This window comes from Silene latifolia, chromosome 7 (genome assembly GCF_048544455.1).
Source record: "Silene latifolia isolate original U9 population chromosome 7, ASM4854445v1, whole genome shotgun sequence".
NCBI classification, from domain to species: Eukaryota; Viridiplantae; Streptophyta; class Magnoliopsida; order Caryophyllales; family Caryophyllaceae; genus Silene; species Silene latifolia.
In genome coordinates, this window is record NC_133532.1 from 41,000,808 (window position 1) to 41,016,942 (window position 16,135).

The following is a 16,135-nucleotide window of genomic DNA, read 5'->3' on the forward strand; positions in this document are numbered from 1 at the left end:
CACCGCGACATCGCCTAGCCTCCCATCACTTTTCCTTACTTCACTCCGTTCACAATACTTCACATCCTATACCTCACTCTATAAACTATCTCAGCCTGACGCAATACGGCGTAAAAACTCGTGTATTTCTGCGGTTTAACATGAAGTATGTAGATCTACAACTATGGTATTTTACTCTACCTATATTTTTTTAAAATAAAGTTTCGAAAATAAATAAATTATAACTAATTATATTTTTAAATAAAGTTCCGAAAATAAACAAATTATAGATCCAATCGTCAATTCTGCTTTTTGTTTCTTTAAAATTTAAATAACCATGTTCATATCTTATTTTAGCTTCTAGTTTATATTGTATTGAGTTTTTGTGGTTTGTTTGATAAAATAGTATTTTTTAAAACATTTCAAAATGTATTTTTAAAATGATGTTTTAATTCTATAGATCTCTATAAACTCACATGCTTTGGATGACCAAGCTCCTACTTTTTTTTACTTCATTTTTAGTAAATTTTTCTATTAAATTTCGTTTTTAGGTAGATCTTATGCTTCCTCGCTCAATTTGCTTAATTTTATCTACATTTTTTACCCCATTAGTGGAGGGAGAACCGTTCCACTTATACACATTTTGTCTAGAATGTTACTGAATAATTAGTTATCCAACTGTAAAATAAAATTATTTAATGAGATTATAGTGTATGTGTTTTTTTATTTTTGTTCAATTGGTAGATTGTATTATTTCACTTGTTATTGTTATTTTTACATTAATATAGGTTATTAATTCCTATTTTATTCAAGTTAATTAATGGGAAGTTTAAAACAGTCACATACTGATATTGGACTGCACAAATTCTTCAACTTGAATGTTGTACGTGAGTATTACAAAAAAACACAAAAATGAGAATTGTCTGATTTGTAAATAAAATTTGATAGGAGAACGTGGGGGACAATGTGGGCCACTTTTAAAATTAAAATAAAAAAATGAACTTTCAACCACAGTCTAACAACTCAGCATTGTGGTTGTTCGTTTAATAAATAGGATGCTTTAAATTTGTCAGGTTCTGGTTTAGCAATCCATGTATGGTGTAATGCATAGTTTGATTATAAATGAGAAGATTTCACATTCCACCAAAAAATAAGTTGTCTTATTGATTTACTTAATATTTTTTTTTGAGGTGGAAAATCATTTCATTCATAATAATAAGTCATACGACATCTACAACATATGTCAAGATTAACCGGAAACAAAACAATTAAAACCAAATAAACTACAATCTCGATCAAAAAAAGATCTCTAAATTTGATGGGCACATGAGACGCTTCTGCACATCCTCTAATAAATCGCCTCATACGGGCTTGCACAAGAGGTTCTTCGAATCTTCTAATGTTTTGACGAGACAGGAGTTCATCTGACCCAAAGGATTGTAACCAACAATCTGACAGTCCTTGTAAAACCATATAACGCGTCAGTATAGCAATGATCTTCCGCATCGCTTGAGCAAATAGGGATCTGCAAACTCTCCAAAAGAGTGACAAAACCCACCAAAAGATGGGGACAAGACTCTCACATCCAGAGAGGACAGCGAATCGGAAAGAAAAACTAACAAACAACAACATAAAAAGACTAAACGAAATAAAACAAAAGGAAAATAACATAATATAAAGATCGAAAAAACCACCGCCTTCAACCAACCAACCACCAACACCACGTCCACCACAAACCTGCCAAACACACTCCTCAAACGAAAGGCACAACATGGTCGGGAGGACCACGATCTACCCACGCTACCCAACGAGGACGAAACCCGAGACAAATCGGGCCAAGCACAAACCACCAAAGACCCAAAAGCAATCGGGACCGATGATGGCAGAGCTGGATGACCGGTCCGATAGGGAAGAAACCATCAACAAGCAGGGACGGAGGATGTACAGATCGACGGAGATAGACCAAGGAGAGGCCACATCTCCGGCGAAAAGGCAGACAGGGCGGAGAGGCGTGGGGAGGAAGGGGAAGGCGGCAGTAACAAAGCAAGGAAGTTAGGGTTTTTTTTAGAGAGAGGTTGGAAGTTTTTTTTTAGAGAGAGGCGTGGGTTGTTTGTATATCTTGTTGCTAGATTAATATTTACTTAATATTGTTATAGTTGAATTTACACGTTGGAGCGGGGATTCAAATAAGAACACAAATCTAATCAACGTTATGCTATTTTATATAGGAATGTTAGTTTGTATGATTGTGGTTTATCACGATCTTATTATTTCTATCTAACCAAATTCATTTGTGGGAGCGATAATTAGATATATTTAGAAAGAATTAGTCGTAATCTCAATTGAATAACAATTAAACAAAAGGGTTCACGTGTATTCGTTAATATCTCTCTCTAAAAACGCCTCCTCCCCCTCTCTCTAAAAAAAACAACAAAACCCTAGCTTCCTTGCACCGCCGCCTCCATCAACCACACACTCCCTCCTCTTCCCCTATCCGATCGCCGGTGAGGGGTCATCCTATGGCCCTTATCCGGCGATCTACCACATCTCCCCCCTTTTATGACCCTTTTTGATTCTCACCCCCTTTGATTTGTGACGGATTCCTTTGTTTGTTTGGGCTGTTCGTGGTTGCCGTCTCGACCATGGGGCTCCTGTCCCTTCGATCCTCGTCCTGTCGCTGAAACCTTACATGCACCTCCGTGGTAAGTCTCGGGTCTGTTGGCTTTTCTTATCCCAATTAAACAAGACAAGTTCACAAAAAGGTTCCGTTTTTGGTTCATAACGGTAAGGCCCTTATCCGGAGGAGTATCATCTTCACTGACTATAGTGATTGTGGGATCAAACTAGCGAGGGCGTTGGTTTGTCCATTATGGTGCTAAAATCACAATTTATCACTCCCTTTTTACTTTGTTTTGGCAGAGATTGTTTAATGAAGGGGGACCCGAGAAACACGTGTTTGTTGAGTCAGTTTTTGGATTTTGATTTATGGGTTGACTAGGGACCGGTTGGTGATCCCCCCATTTCCCCCACCAATCGGTTTTTAGTACTTGGATTTCTATTGAGCATAGCTCGTTGGGTTTGTTTGGGACCGACTGGTGATCCCCCCATTCCCCCCATCATTGGGTCCTTTGTTTTTTGTTGTCAATGTTTTTTCGGGTCAGTTTTAGGACCGATTGGTGATCCCCCCATTTCCCCCACCAATCAGTCCTTTGTTCTGGGTGGTTGTGTAGGTGGTTTTGCATGTAAGGCAGTGGTCCTGGGAGGTTTCGCTTGGTGAAATGGGTGTCCTTTGCTGGTTTTCTTGGTGGCCTTTTTTACTGTGTCGTTCCTTTGTTGGTGTCCGTCCTTTTCGTGGGTGGTGTGAGTCCTTGGATTATCCGTCAGATAAATAACGCGTAATAGTGACGGGAATCCTGACGAAAATAAAAATTCGTCAGATAAATCGGGAAACTGACGGAATACGGACGGATAATCCGTCAGAAAATATTCTTGACGGATTATCCGTCAGAATCCGTCAAATAATATTGGCGCGTTGACCAGTGTTAATGGCGGTAATATAGTGTGACGGATTTTGACGGAATATCCGTCAGAATGGGTGTTTTACTGACGGAAATTCCGTAAGAAAAGTCGTAAATTCTGACGGAAAATCCGTCACATATATAACATTATTAAAACCTGACACTCTCCTTCCTCATTCATTTCCCAAATCGATTAAACCCTAACTTCTACAACCTCCTTTTTCCTTCTTCTCCACTTCCGCCTTCCTCTTGCCTCACCCACAAACTCCGACCACCACAACAACCTCCTTTGTCCTTCTACTTCCTTTTCTTATTTTCCTTTTTCTCCTTCTCCTACCCCTCCCCCACGATCTCCGACCGCCGTCCTCCTGCTGCTGCTGCATCGCCGCTGCACCACCACCACCCTGCTTGTCTTTTCCTCCTTTTCTTTCTTTTGTTCTAATCAGGTATGTTTATCAACGTCTGTAAAACCCTAATTATCAATTTCGATTGAATTTGTAGTTTAATTGAATTGTTAATTATTCCGTTTCGATTTGCATCCATAATAATGATGATTTGTTCTGAGTTTTTATGATTTTGAATTGTTGTATAGCTGAGAATTATTATTTGATAATATCAAATGATTCCGATTTACGATGCTTAATTTACTTCATTTTGTCGTAAAATTGCGCCCTGCCTGCAGTAGTTGATATCGCGAATTTTAGAGAGTTTAACATTGTAATGGAATTGTAAAGTTGTTGACTGTGATGTTGAGATTGATGATAGGTTGATTTTTGATTAATTGTTTGTGGTAAGAAGATTGGGAGAGTGATTTGTTTCGATTCTTTGCTTCAATTGTATTCGTTTCGTTAAGATTTTTGTTAATGGTATTACGGAGTAGAATATTCAGAGCAAAATATAATGATTTGATATTTTCATGTGAGTTGGATGCAGCAGCTCCTGTTCTTGCTCAACTGAAGAAACGCATTTTGATTACAAAAATTAATGCAGACAAGTTCAGACGTGTTGGTGATAAGTATGAGATTGAGTATGCATTCGAGCCTTTTGTCAATTGTTAAAAATCAATGCTTTTTGATGAAAGTTGTCCTTTTCTTTTAATTATTTACTTATTTATTTGTACGCTTTGTTTGTGTCTTGTGTTAGGTTATCAGTGACAAAGATGATTTATAAATCTTACTGTAATTTCTCTATACCTAAACTAATATCCTACTTGTTCCCTTACTATTATTTAGAAGTATAATGATTCAATCTTTTTAGTTGGGTATGTTTAATTTGATGAAGATGAGCACTTTCAGTTATTTTCCGTACCGTCATTTTGTTTATCTTGTTTAAATTCCCGCTCACGAAAGTGAAAAGGTAAACAATTGATTGGGACAAAGTTGAGTATATTGAAAGGGATTTAAACTGTTTAATGGGTTGGTTTTGGTTTTAATTTAGTTTGATAAAGTAGAATTATCTTTGAAGTGTTTGTTTTGGAAGGTGGCAGTTGATCAACTTAGTTGTAATGGTGAATGATACGGTATTTAGCGTACAAACGACAACAACAACATTGATTGAATTATGACGAGTGGTGTTTACTAACTATAATTGAAGAAGTAGTCTGTATTAGATAGTCTTACTTCCAAAATTTGCTTAAATGAAAGTAATTCTCGACTTAAACATTCACTTGCTGTGAACCAACACAATTAGCCTTTTATAAATTCGCCTCTTTGAAAGTTTGAATAGTTGTAATGGTGCTGTAGAGAGTATGATACGAGTATAGCCATAAATTGGGGTGTTTGGATATGCTAATTGGTAGAAATTGATGTATTAGTGATGGAGTAATGGATTATATATGCCTGTCCAATATTATTTTTCACTCGATTTTCAACTGTCATTCTTACAGGAAAGGAAGAAGAAAGCATAAGAGAATGTAGACTCGACTAATGCTTCATCTGAGGTAAAAGGAGAAGTGAAGCCGGAAGAGGCCATCGTTTTGAGAGCTTTGAACATGGAAGACATGAAGCAAGCAAAGAGCCAGGTAAAAATTACTAATTTTGAGTTCAGTTAGTAGCATTTCATTTGATGGGGTAAGATTGTGTACATACGACTTCTTGTGACCTCACCATTTGCGGGACTATTTGTGGCAATGGGCTAATGTTGTCGAATCTGGGTGTCAGCTATTTAAGGGCTGTTTTAATTATGGACTGCTGAATTTGCTTGCAGGCCATCGTTGGGTGCAAGTTGATAGAGTGGCACCTGAGAAACCTCTTGATTCTGTCATTTTGAGTCGCTTGAAGCAATTAAGCAATTCAGGGATTGAGTTAGTATAAGCTTGGCTGGAAAATTATGGGAGTGAGGAAGGTAGTAGTCATTTAGCTAGATAAAATCCTTGTTGTTCCATGGTTGCTGCTGTTTATCATCTCCTTTGGCAGGAGAGGAATGCCAGACTGTTCAATGAGCTATATGCTACTATCGATCAAGTTGTTAGAAAGATTAAATATTACGTTTGTATAAGTTTGTATGCTTGGCTGGAAAGTCATCCTTGTTTAGCGGGTTTTACTTTGTAATTGTTGATTTATGAATGAGAATTAACTTTTAAAATTTTTTTTTTTTAAAAAAAAGTTAACTTTTCTAACGGAAATTCCGTCAGAATTTTTGACTTTTCTGACGGAATTTCCGTCAGAAAAGTTGACTTTTTGTTGACTTTTTGGGTCACAGATGACGGATAGACCGTCAGTAATGGGTATTCCTGACGAAAAATCCGTCAGAAACGCACTTGACTAATATGACAGATTACCCGTCGGTTTTCCGTCAGTAAATCAATTTCCTGACGGATTTCCGTCAGGAACCCGTTTTTCGTGACGAATCGTAGTGACGTCCATTCCTGACGGAAAAACCGTCAGGAACCCAAGTTTCTGACGGGAAAAGCGCGTTATTGACGGATTATTTCCGTCAGTTTCCCGTGTTTTTTTTGTTGAGATGTGTTGGGTGGGTGGAGTCAGAAGTGGATGTGTTCGTGGTTGGTAAGGATGTGGTGGTTTTCATTTCTGTTGGATGGTTATTTCCTATTTATCGTGTTTTCAAATAAGTCTAGCCGCACTTTCAAGGATGATTAGGGTGTCCTGTCCCTTCCTCGGGGGTGTTGGTTATCGCTATTGCTGTCTCTTCATGGATGATTAGGGTGTCCTGTCCCTTTATCCTTGGGGAGCTTCTAGGTATAATAAATCGGTGTTATGAAGATCGGTGTCTGGTTCGAGTTGGATCCGTCGCTAGACGGCGCTTTAAAGCATTTATGGACAGAAAACTGGTCAAAGGGAATCCTTGGATGTGGTTTGTGTACGTGCTGGGTTTGTTGATCCGTCGTTCGCAGGTGATCAGAGAGTTCGTTTGCCTTGGTGTAGGAGCCCATGCTCCATCGGATGCAGCCTTTTGCCTGTCATCCACCATCTCTTTCTACGCTCTTGTGGCGTAAGTGCACCACGCCCTCGTCACTCCGCATCTCACATGCATCGGAGGCTTTCAGGAGATGTTAGCTACTCGCACAACGTCGATAAGGAGACTTTCGTCCACTTTTTCGTACTCCACCAACTTGATGTTTCTATCCGACATGGTCTTTTGCTAGTTTTTACTATTAGTATCGTAGTGACGGTTACTTGCATGTGTAATATGGGCAATGTTTGCCCGAACTTTATGTAGGTATACCTTTCTTTACTGCTGTCAAAAAAAAAAAAAAAAAAAAAAAAAAAAAAAAACAATTAAACAAAAGAGTCGTTATTTGCAAACTTGTCAAACTACTAGGGATTATATGAATTCTATACTTTTTTATTATTAAGTAACTTTCGTATTTTGTATTTTATAATTTCTTTTAGTAGTATATATAGTTTAGATTAGCTAATTGCAACCCGTTAATTGATTCGTAGTTGATTTATAATTTGAGACGGACTGGTACTTAGTTCTTGACCTCCCTGAGATCGACCCATGTGTGAAGGGGTGAAAGGCGGCTGGTTTTTTTACAAAGATTTCATATTGAATAAGCTTTTTATAAAAGGCCTCAAACGAGATGGGAACATCCCAGACTCACACTGCATCAATTACGGGTTTGTAAAAATTTTGGTCAATACCAGAAATAATGTGGGAGGTGATGTCCTCTGCATCCACGGGCTTGCCGAGTCAAGCCAATTGATCGGTGCATGACTTAATCGACAAGAGGTAATCCGTGATGGATTGATCACCAAGGGAGACGTTTTTGAGCATATCCTTGAGTTGGAAGATATGGCCGGGTGAGGGGTTGGCATAGGTGGTGGCGAAGATTTGTCATGCTTCATGGGAGGTTGTGGCGTCAAGGATGAAAGGACCAACAGAGTCATGGAGCGTGGCTGCCAACGCACCAAGAATGAGTTGATTTTGGCGAAACCAAGTGTTATAGGCAGGGTTAGGGTTAGGGATAGGTTCGGGATTTGGTTTGGATTCGGTGGCAACGGGCGTAATGGTTGGAGATGGAGGTTTGCTGGAGCCATCAAGGTAGGCAAATAAACCATACCTTTGAAGGAGACGGGTAATTTGGAATCGCCAGGTGCGATAGGTTTGTGGCGTGAGTTTCGTGCAAGACAGGAAGTGAAGGAAAATGAGAGGTTTGTACGGTTCATCAAGGTTATGGATGAGGTTGTTGTTGGATGCATGGGTGTACCGACAAGTGCGGAAGCAAGAAGAAGAGTTAGTATAGAATCGATTATGAACCTGATACCATGTGAATATTAAGTGTTTATTGAATATGTTAGGTTGTAAATTAAATTACAAGCCTATATTTATAGTATTTACAAAGGTAGTATACAACTATCTAAATCAAAGAGAATCATTGACTACATAAATTAAAAAGCAATAGATGGTAACTAATCATACAAAATATACATTGCATGTGGAGGAATGCTACGGGGTTGACTAGCAATATTTGTGAAAGATATTTGTGCTTGAGTATCTTTAATAGAAGATATATCTTTGACAGCATGAACACTACAACTGACCGGCCGGTTCACTTGCGGTAATTTTTAACTAAACAAAAGGTTACGATTTCGAAGCAATTTATAGCAACTTAAAATTGTTTTAAGTGACTGATTTAAGGCAAGATTTTAAATGTGCAAATGATAGTGACTTGGATCGAGTTTTCTGTGGATAGACAGAGGGTAGTGCAGGCTTTAAAAGGGAGGGGGAAGGGGTAAGAGTGGGGGTAGAAGGGGGGTCGAGTGGGTGTTTTTTATTGGGAGGAAAAAGCTATTTTGTGGCAGATTCGAAGAGCGTTATGGATAGTTTACGTGGCAGCTTTTGTGGTGGTTGCGAAAGTGGGTCAGGAGGATCTTGAATGGTGGTCGGAGTGGTGGATTTAGGTAGGGCTAGGGCAGGTAGAATGAGGGTCGAATAGGGGGTGGTTGCCGCATGGAATGGGCAGGTTTGCAAGTTATGCTTACGGTTTCTAGTAGGGGGTTTTGTAAGCTGTTTTTGCGAATGGTTCGTGCAGGGCAGGGTGGTTCTTGATGGTTGGTTTTTGGTGTGAATGAAGGAGGAATGGAGGTATATGTAGAGTGTGTGAGAGGGTGTAGGTTGCTGGAGTTTTGGGGGTGAAGCAGCTCGGTTTTTGGGGAGTCCAAGGCTACTGCGTGAAAGCATTTGGTAGCGGCAAAGGGTTTGTTGGTCTGGTAGCGGCTCAGGTACACCATGGGTATGGGTCACAGGTAGGAGACGATTTGGGTATTAGGTTGTGTGCAAAAGGGAGGTAAGAAGAGGTGCGATTTGGGTTTGTGGTGGGTGTGTAAGGTGGTGGCTGAGTTGGGTTTGGGTCGTTAATGGGGACTAAGAAATGGGCTTTGTGAGCTTCGCATGGACATAGGATGTGTGATGTGCAAAAGGTAATGAAGGGTTTGGTTTACACGCAAAACGATAGAGTAAAAGAATACGGAAATAAATGAAGGAAAACAGGGAGAAAATACGAGTTCGATTAAAAGAATGAACACGGGGTTTAAAGTGAAATTTTAATAAATTAAATTTGTTAAAATGTATTTTAAATAGTTGAAATCGATTTGTCAAAATCTGATTCCTTGAATAAACTCTAAACCAATTTAAAATTTTAAAACCATTAAAAAACGATTAATTTAATAAAAATCCACCTTGTTCCGATTGGATACAATAACCAATCTCCGTGATTATCAGTCGATATGAAACTTTTAACATGTTAGAGTCCTATTATTATCGGGTGTTCGGTGGAAGTTGCAAATATGAATATGATAACGGATACGGCTACCTACATGTTCAAATTTCTCTCCCCCTAGATTGTTATACGTTAAAAGGATGGGGTACAAGTCAATTATGAATGAAATTTGAATATAACCTCCACTTTACAAAACTCAAAAATTAAGTTTATAAGGCCTTTGATATGGACCTTATGTAGGTAATATAAGAGAATGTTAGAGCATCACTAAATGGTGCAGAATCTCGATACCATCCTCTCACATTCCAGATTAGAGTCCATTTTAACGTTTGCTCTGGGATCTAGTCCTCTATTCCTGCTTCAGAGCTCTAGCACCACAACTGTCCAACCAAAACAAATTACACTCTATATTAGGCCAAAAACACTAAATTTTATAAGATATACATTAGTTGATTGAATGTTCTAAACACTCGAACATGCACCCATCTGATAATTTATTAACGAATGAGCATAAAGAAGATCAAATTAGATTTTGCACATTTTGGATATTAAGGTAAACTATGTTGTTTTTGTCCCGCTTTCACCAATTATTATATCAATAATAATCGACACAATAAATCACTACTCCGTTCAATACCCATAATTTATCTTCACATGGGGATCAAATCACTTAACATGTTGTGATCCAAAAATATATTATCGGCATAATTAGCGAATTAGTGATGTTCATCGATCGACATGGGAAGGTTTTATGAGGGGTGAAGGATCAAGTTCAGGAAGAGTTTGAACGGATGCTAGTGGAAAAAGTAAGGCGGCGTTTGGTTAGAGAAGGAGAAAGGGAAAGGAAATTAGAAAGGGTAAGAGAGGGAGAGGTAAGGGATTATCAAAAACTTAACTAGTTGTTTGGTTACATCAAAAAAATGAAGTGTGGTGGGTTCTGGTTTGTTTTGGTGTGCGGGTGGTAGTTTAGGTGGGGTGGTTGTGTGGTGGTGATGGTGGCAGTAGGGTGGCTGTGGTGGTGGTGATGGTGGTTGTGGTGGTAGTGGTGTTGTGGTGGTGGTTTATGTGGGGTGGCTGTGGTGGTAGTTTTGGTGGTGGTGGCGGCGATGGCGTCTTGATGGTGACTGGTATGGCAGGAGTCACAGGTGTGGTGGTAGGTAAATAAGGTGGTTGAAGGGTAACAAGGGTAATGAAATCTCATACATTGGGGGTAAAGAATTAGATGGATTGAGGGGTAAGGAATGGAATTTCATTCTCTTTGTTTTTGTCAAACAAACACCAACAAAGGAAATCAATATTTTTGTTTCCCTTTCCCTTTCTTATAGACCTCCAACCAAACGCCCCCTAACAATTTTTAAGGGATTTCAAGAGGCGCAACCGTGCAAAGTGATTGCCTTGTGGTAGTCGAAGACGGTCTAAAACAGCAAAAGCAAGGGCTGTAAACCTCCATTTAATCTTCAGAAAATTCACGTGGTATCCTTGAGTTTTGACACTTTACACAAAACATCCATTTTTTTACCCGAAAAACTTTATGTGGCCTGGCAACACAACTTGTGTTTACGAGTTCAGAAAATGACATTCTTTTTTCAAATCGATTATCTTTTTAAGAACTACGATTTGAAAAAAATGGATATTTCGTGTAAAGTGTCAAGACAAGAGAAAAAAGGAACAATAAGACTTACAATCATCATCAGTAGTGATCCAACTTCCTTTTCTTTGAGAACAATGAGCATACTTGAATGAAGGAGGAGCTGAAGCAGCTGAACAAGTTGTGGAAACACTCTCTAATTCCCATCTAAAGCTTATTTTTGGAGAATCATTATTGCTTTCTTCATCTAAACCTCCTGATTTTATTGTTGCTGATTTGTTCCTAAAGTGCAATACCTGAAACCACAAACATCACCAAAAATATTCCACTTTAAAATACACTTATTTTATATCACGGCAAATTCAAGGAATTTTTTGGTTTATTGGTGTTATTTAGCAAAATAATTAGGGAAGTAGTGTTCGTTTGATAGTATTTGGACTTATGGTGTCCACGTCATCACTTGTATTTTTTTTCGTGTTTTAGGTAAAGCCGCAAGTTAACCTTAAGCGCTTTACAAAATGTCATCGTCCAAATATTTGTATCCGTAAAAAAAAAAAAAAAAAAAAAAAAAAAAAATCTAGGAAAGCCGCTAAGGTCCTTAGCGTTTTCCACAAATTTTCACAAATTTTCACAAATTTCCAACAATTTTACATGGGTACACTACAATATGACAGTAGGTAAGCCGCTAAGATTCTTAGCGGTTTTGCCTTTTATATAAAAAAAAAATCTTAAGTGAAACCGCTAAGATTCCTAGCGGTTTCATATAAAAATTGGAAAAAATTAAAAAGTGATGACGTGGACACCATAAGCCCAAATACTTTCAAACGAACACTACTTCCCTAATTATTTTGCTAATCAACACCAATAAACCAAAAAATTCAAATTCAAGTCTCTCTAAGAGCAATCTTGTGTATGTTATACTCTGAGCTTATTTTAAACTTTAAGTCCGTCACTCTTGGACAACCACGCATGCATGATTTCCAGGGAATTGGTTTACCTAGTGCGCATCAAATATAACAACTACAACCTGCATGTTCCATCGCCGGGCTCAAGACGGTTTTAAATGAGACTTGCTGTTTATATAGTTATACATAACTAATCTAGCCCTAATTTGTGCCTTTTTACTGACTGAGCAATATACATGTAAAGCATAAAGTACATAAAGTGAAATGGATAAATTTAAGTTGTTTTTTGTTACCTTTCTTCCAAGTTTCCCTCCTTTATCAGCCTTAACAGCAGCTGCCCATCTTAACATCTCCTTAAGCTTAAACAATGCCTTGGTTTTGTTATTGTTACCTTTAACCTTATCCTCCTTGTGATGACTACCATCTACACAGCTCATCGACATCGACGACGACAATGAAGAAGATGATGAAGCACTTAAATCACTAATAATTGGCAAGACTTTGTTACCAACATGAACACTTGAATCTTCCTTCTTCATCTTCATTAAAAGGATGACCTCTTGCTGTTGTATATATTTAATTAAGATTGTTTAATTAGTCTTCTTTGATAAATTAAGTGTGTATGTACTTGAAAATATGATCATTGGTTCACTCTTGTAAGAAACAGGATTATATATCTGAATTCCTACAATATTTACACAAATAACATTGGTCATGTTAAGTATTAAGAAACTAAAGAACATTTTCTACCATAGCACGGTGTCTCAAAGGCTTCTGCCTATGACAACCAGTGGCGTAGCCACATATAGGGTAGTGGGATCTTGAGACCCCATAACTTTTTACGTTTTTTTTTTATTGTTAATTGGATATTTTGTCCTAGAAACCAATAAAAAGAAACAAATAACAATTACATAAAAACTAACCCCGCACTCTAACAATTCTGGCTACGCCAGTGAATTGATGACACGTAAAAAAACAAAACCAAATCGAAGTTGTTTGATTTTATGAGTTACATACCCTTTATGTCAATTGGAGATTATAAGTAGCTTGATGTGGCTTGTATGTTACTCAAATGTGACCAAAGAAAATTGGAACTTTGATGGGGTTATTAGTAGTAGCAATAAAGCTTGCTTGCATAACTATGTGCTTTTTTATATACTAGGATATCTTTATTTGATTTAATTTTGCACAAATTAGAAGAGTACAAATAAATTGGTGGTCAAATGGACAGCACACTGGAGATCTACTAATGCTGTCTTGTATGTAGAAAGATTCTTGTCTAAAATGTAGAAAATAATGAAAGAAATTTTGTGGGTTTGGGAGACAAACTGGCTTAGATGACCTTGTCATTAAGCATACACAACAACATGGGATTATTCTTCTATATATAGTTTTTAAAATGTGGATCATGTTAAGGGAGGAATACATGACATATTGAAATCTATGTTGATTAAGTTAAAAACTTAGTTTTTGGCATAAGTGGAGGACCTTAGTTATGTCGGAAGAGGGTGCGGTTCAGTCCCTACTAATTTTTCACAATTAGTCTTGCTTATAACGGTTGTAAATTATAACGAAGGGGTGTATCGCTCTATCATCCTCAGAAAAGGTGTTAGTTGGGATGAATTTATACCTCCGTTGTAAATTATTCTTGTTTACAATGAACGTAAACAAGAATTTGTGAATTTTTCATATTTCAGGGTAAAATTACTTATGGGCCCTCTTAATTCAATGATTGAGTCTTAAATAATTATTTCCGTAATAGTTTAAACCTCGAATCCCGTAATTTTTATTCCAAGATCCGCACTATGTCAATCCCTCTCCAATGTTTGATGCTAAGCACTAGCATAATAAGACTATCTTGGCAAAAAAATAGATGATTGAACATGTGAGAAAAAGAGACATTTTCGCCTTTAAGGTGATGCAAACAATACTAGTTGATTTTCTAGTGTTTCTTAAGCAACTTAAGCCATCTTAGGTTCACATGGTTTTGATTAAGTCTAAGTTATCTTCTAATTAATTAATGCATGATTGATTGTATTTTAATTAATTATGGGACGTGTTTGTGCTTGAGCTTCTATGTTGTTTCCCTTCCTTGAAATTCTAAAACGACATGCATGTGGGTTGATGTGTATTGTATCTCTTCTAGCCATCATCAGATGAGAGTTTATGTGGCCTCACCCTTATGGCCAAATTAGACCATATTAATTTCTTTGATTCTTGGTCGTAAATCTGATAATTTATTTACCTATTTTGTTTTTTATTGTCTTGCTTATCTGATCTTTTTACTTTGGATGGTCTTGATGAATAATTTGATCATTCGCATGCATTTTAATTTGATTTATTTGTTATTTAATGAGATTATCACAAGTAGTCATCTCCTTTTTCGGTAACCTTTTTACTAAAAGTAATTAAAAAAAAATTGGAACGAAGAGAGTATCATACGCTTATAAGGAGTATTAGCCTTCATTTTTTTGTAGATAAAGCTAAGGCATCAGGAGTATAAAATTGGATGTCATCTTCAGTTGCACGTTCTCCTTTCTCTCTGTCTTCATTTTTGTGTTTTGACTTGACTTGCACATGCAACGTACACTCCATTATTCCCTCTAAATTTATTACGAATATCTCTATATATAAAAACAAAAAAAAATCATTTCAAAAATTAAATAACTAGTAAGGAAATATGAGTGAATAATTCGTAAAGATTCAAATTATAATAGAGTTATTTGGCATGAGTCATGCCATAGGAGTATTAAGTTAGAGTTTGTCACGGTGAAAAAAAGTTTGTTTAGATATTAAGTACACTCTAACCCCAAGGTTTGAACTAGTGGCGAAGCCTAGAATTCACCCTAGCTATGACGAGAAACTTCAGGGAGGATGAAAAGGTAATGATCTAAGGAAAACTCGAAAAAATTAGGAAAATTTAAAATTTTCAACCGCCGGTGGGGACAAGCGCTCATGCTAACCCCCTACCTTCACCACAGGTTTGGCATATAATTTAGGTTTTTTTGTCAGAAACTACCTTTTACTTAGGGTCATTTGTGAACAACTACCTTTCATTTTATTTTTGGCTTTCAACTACCTTTCATTTAGCAAAGTGGAAAAATAAACTAAAACTCGAAACCCTAGAGAGAGAGAGAAAGAGAGATTTAATCATTTTGATACTCTGCCGCCATTGAATTTCCTTGCACATGGCTAGGAAATCTCAATCTACGCAGAGGGTATCAAGCAATAACAGGCCTACTACAACTCCTAATGCTGTGATGTGCCTTGGAAGGGGACCTGATGGAGAGGATGCACGCAAAACAAAAAGTATACATGAATTGGTGAGTGAGCCTGAACTGGAAGTAGAGGACAGTGATGAGGATGAGGATACAGAGTCCGATTTTCCTCCTGCTGATGAGACCTTGAATGACAAATCTGTTGGTGAAGGCAAGCAATCTGAGGAGATGCTGAGTTCTAACACTGTTGATGAAGACAAGCACTCTGATGAGAACAAAGGTGTTGGTGATGATCAACAATCTGAGGAGAGTATTGATCAGGGCAGCCCTAATGATGAGGAGGTGGTCCTGCAATTAACAGATGATGATGTTAGTGATGAAATTGAATATTGGAGGCAAGCAGTTGTTTGTTTTTATCATGGGAGCAAATCCTCCAAGTAACATAATAGAGGGTTTTATCAGAAGAATATGGTCCAAATTTAATATTGATAAGATATCATTTATGCATGATGGATTGTTTATGGTTAGGTTCAAGTCCCTGGAGATGAAAGATAAGGTGCTGAAATCTGGACACTACCTGTTTGATAATAAACCATTAATTGTCAAGGGGTGGACAAGTGAGGCAGACATGAAAAAAGATATTATAACTGTTGTACCAGTGTGGATAAGATTGCACAAACTCCCTTTAAAATTCTGGGGGAAGGGACTACCAAAAATATTCAACCTTATAGGGAATTTTATTAAAG

At 37.5% G+C, this 16,135-nt stretch overlaps 1 long non-coding RNA gene across 2 annotated transcripts; it reads left to right on the forward strand.

Annotated features, from left to right (window-relative positions):
• The first annotated feature begins 3,666 nt into the window (after positions 1 to 3,666).
• LOC141592060 (uncharacterized) lies at positions 3,667 to 6,080 on the forward strand. Of its 2 annotated transcripts, none has more exons than XR_012521038.1 (4): positions 3,667 to 3,943; positions 4,434 to 4,524; positions 5,383 to 5,517; positions 5,703 to 6,080. It is a non-coding gene; the product is annotated as an uncharacterized LOC141592060 (long non-coding RNA). The 2 variants fall into 2 exon arrangements; XR_012521037.1 differs by having other exon boundaries at positions 3,673 to 3,943; positions 4,431 to 4,524.
• The last annotated feature ends 10,055 nt before the right edge of the window (positions 6,081 to 16,135 follow it).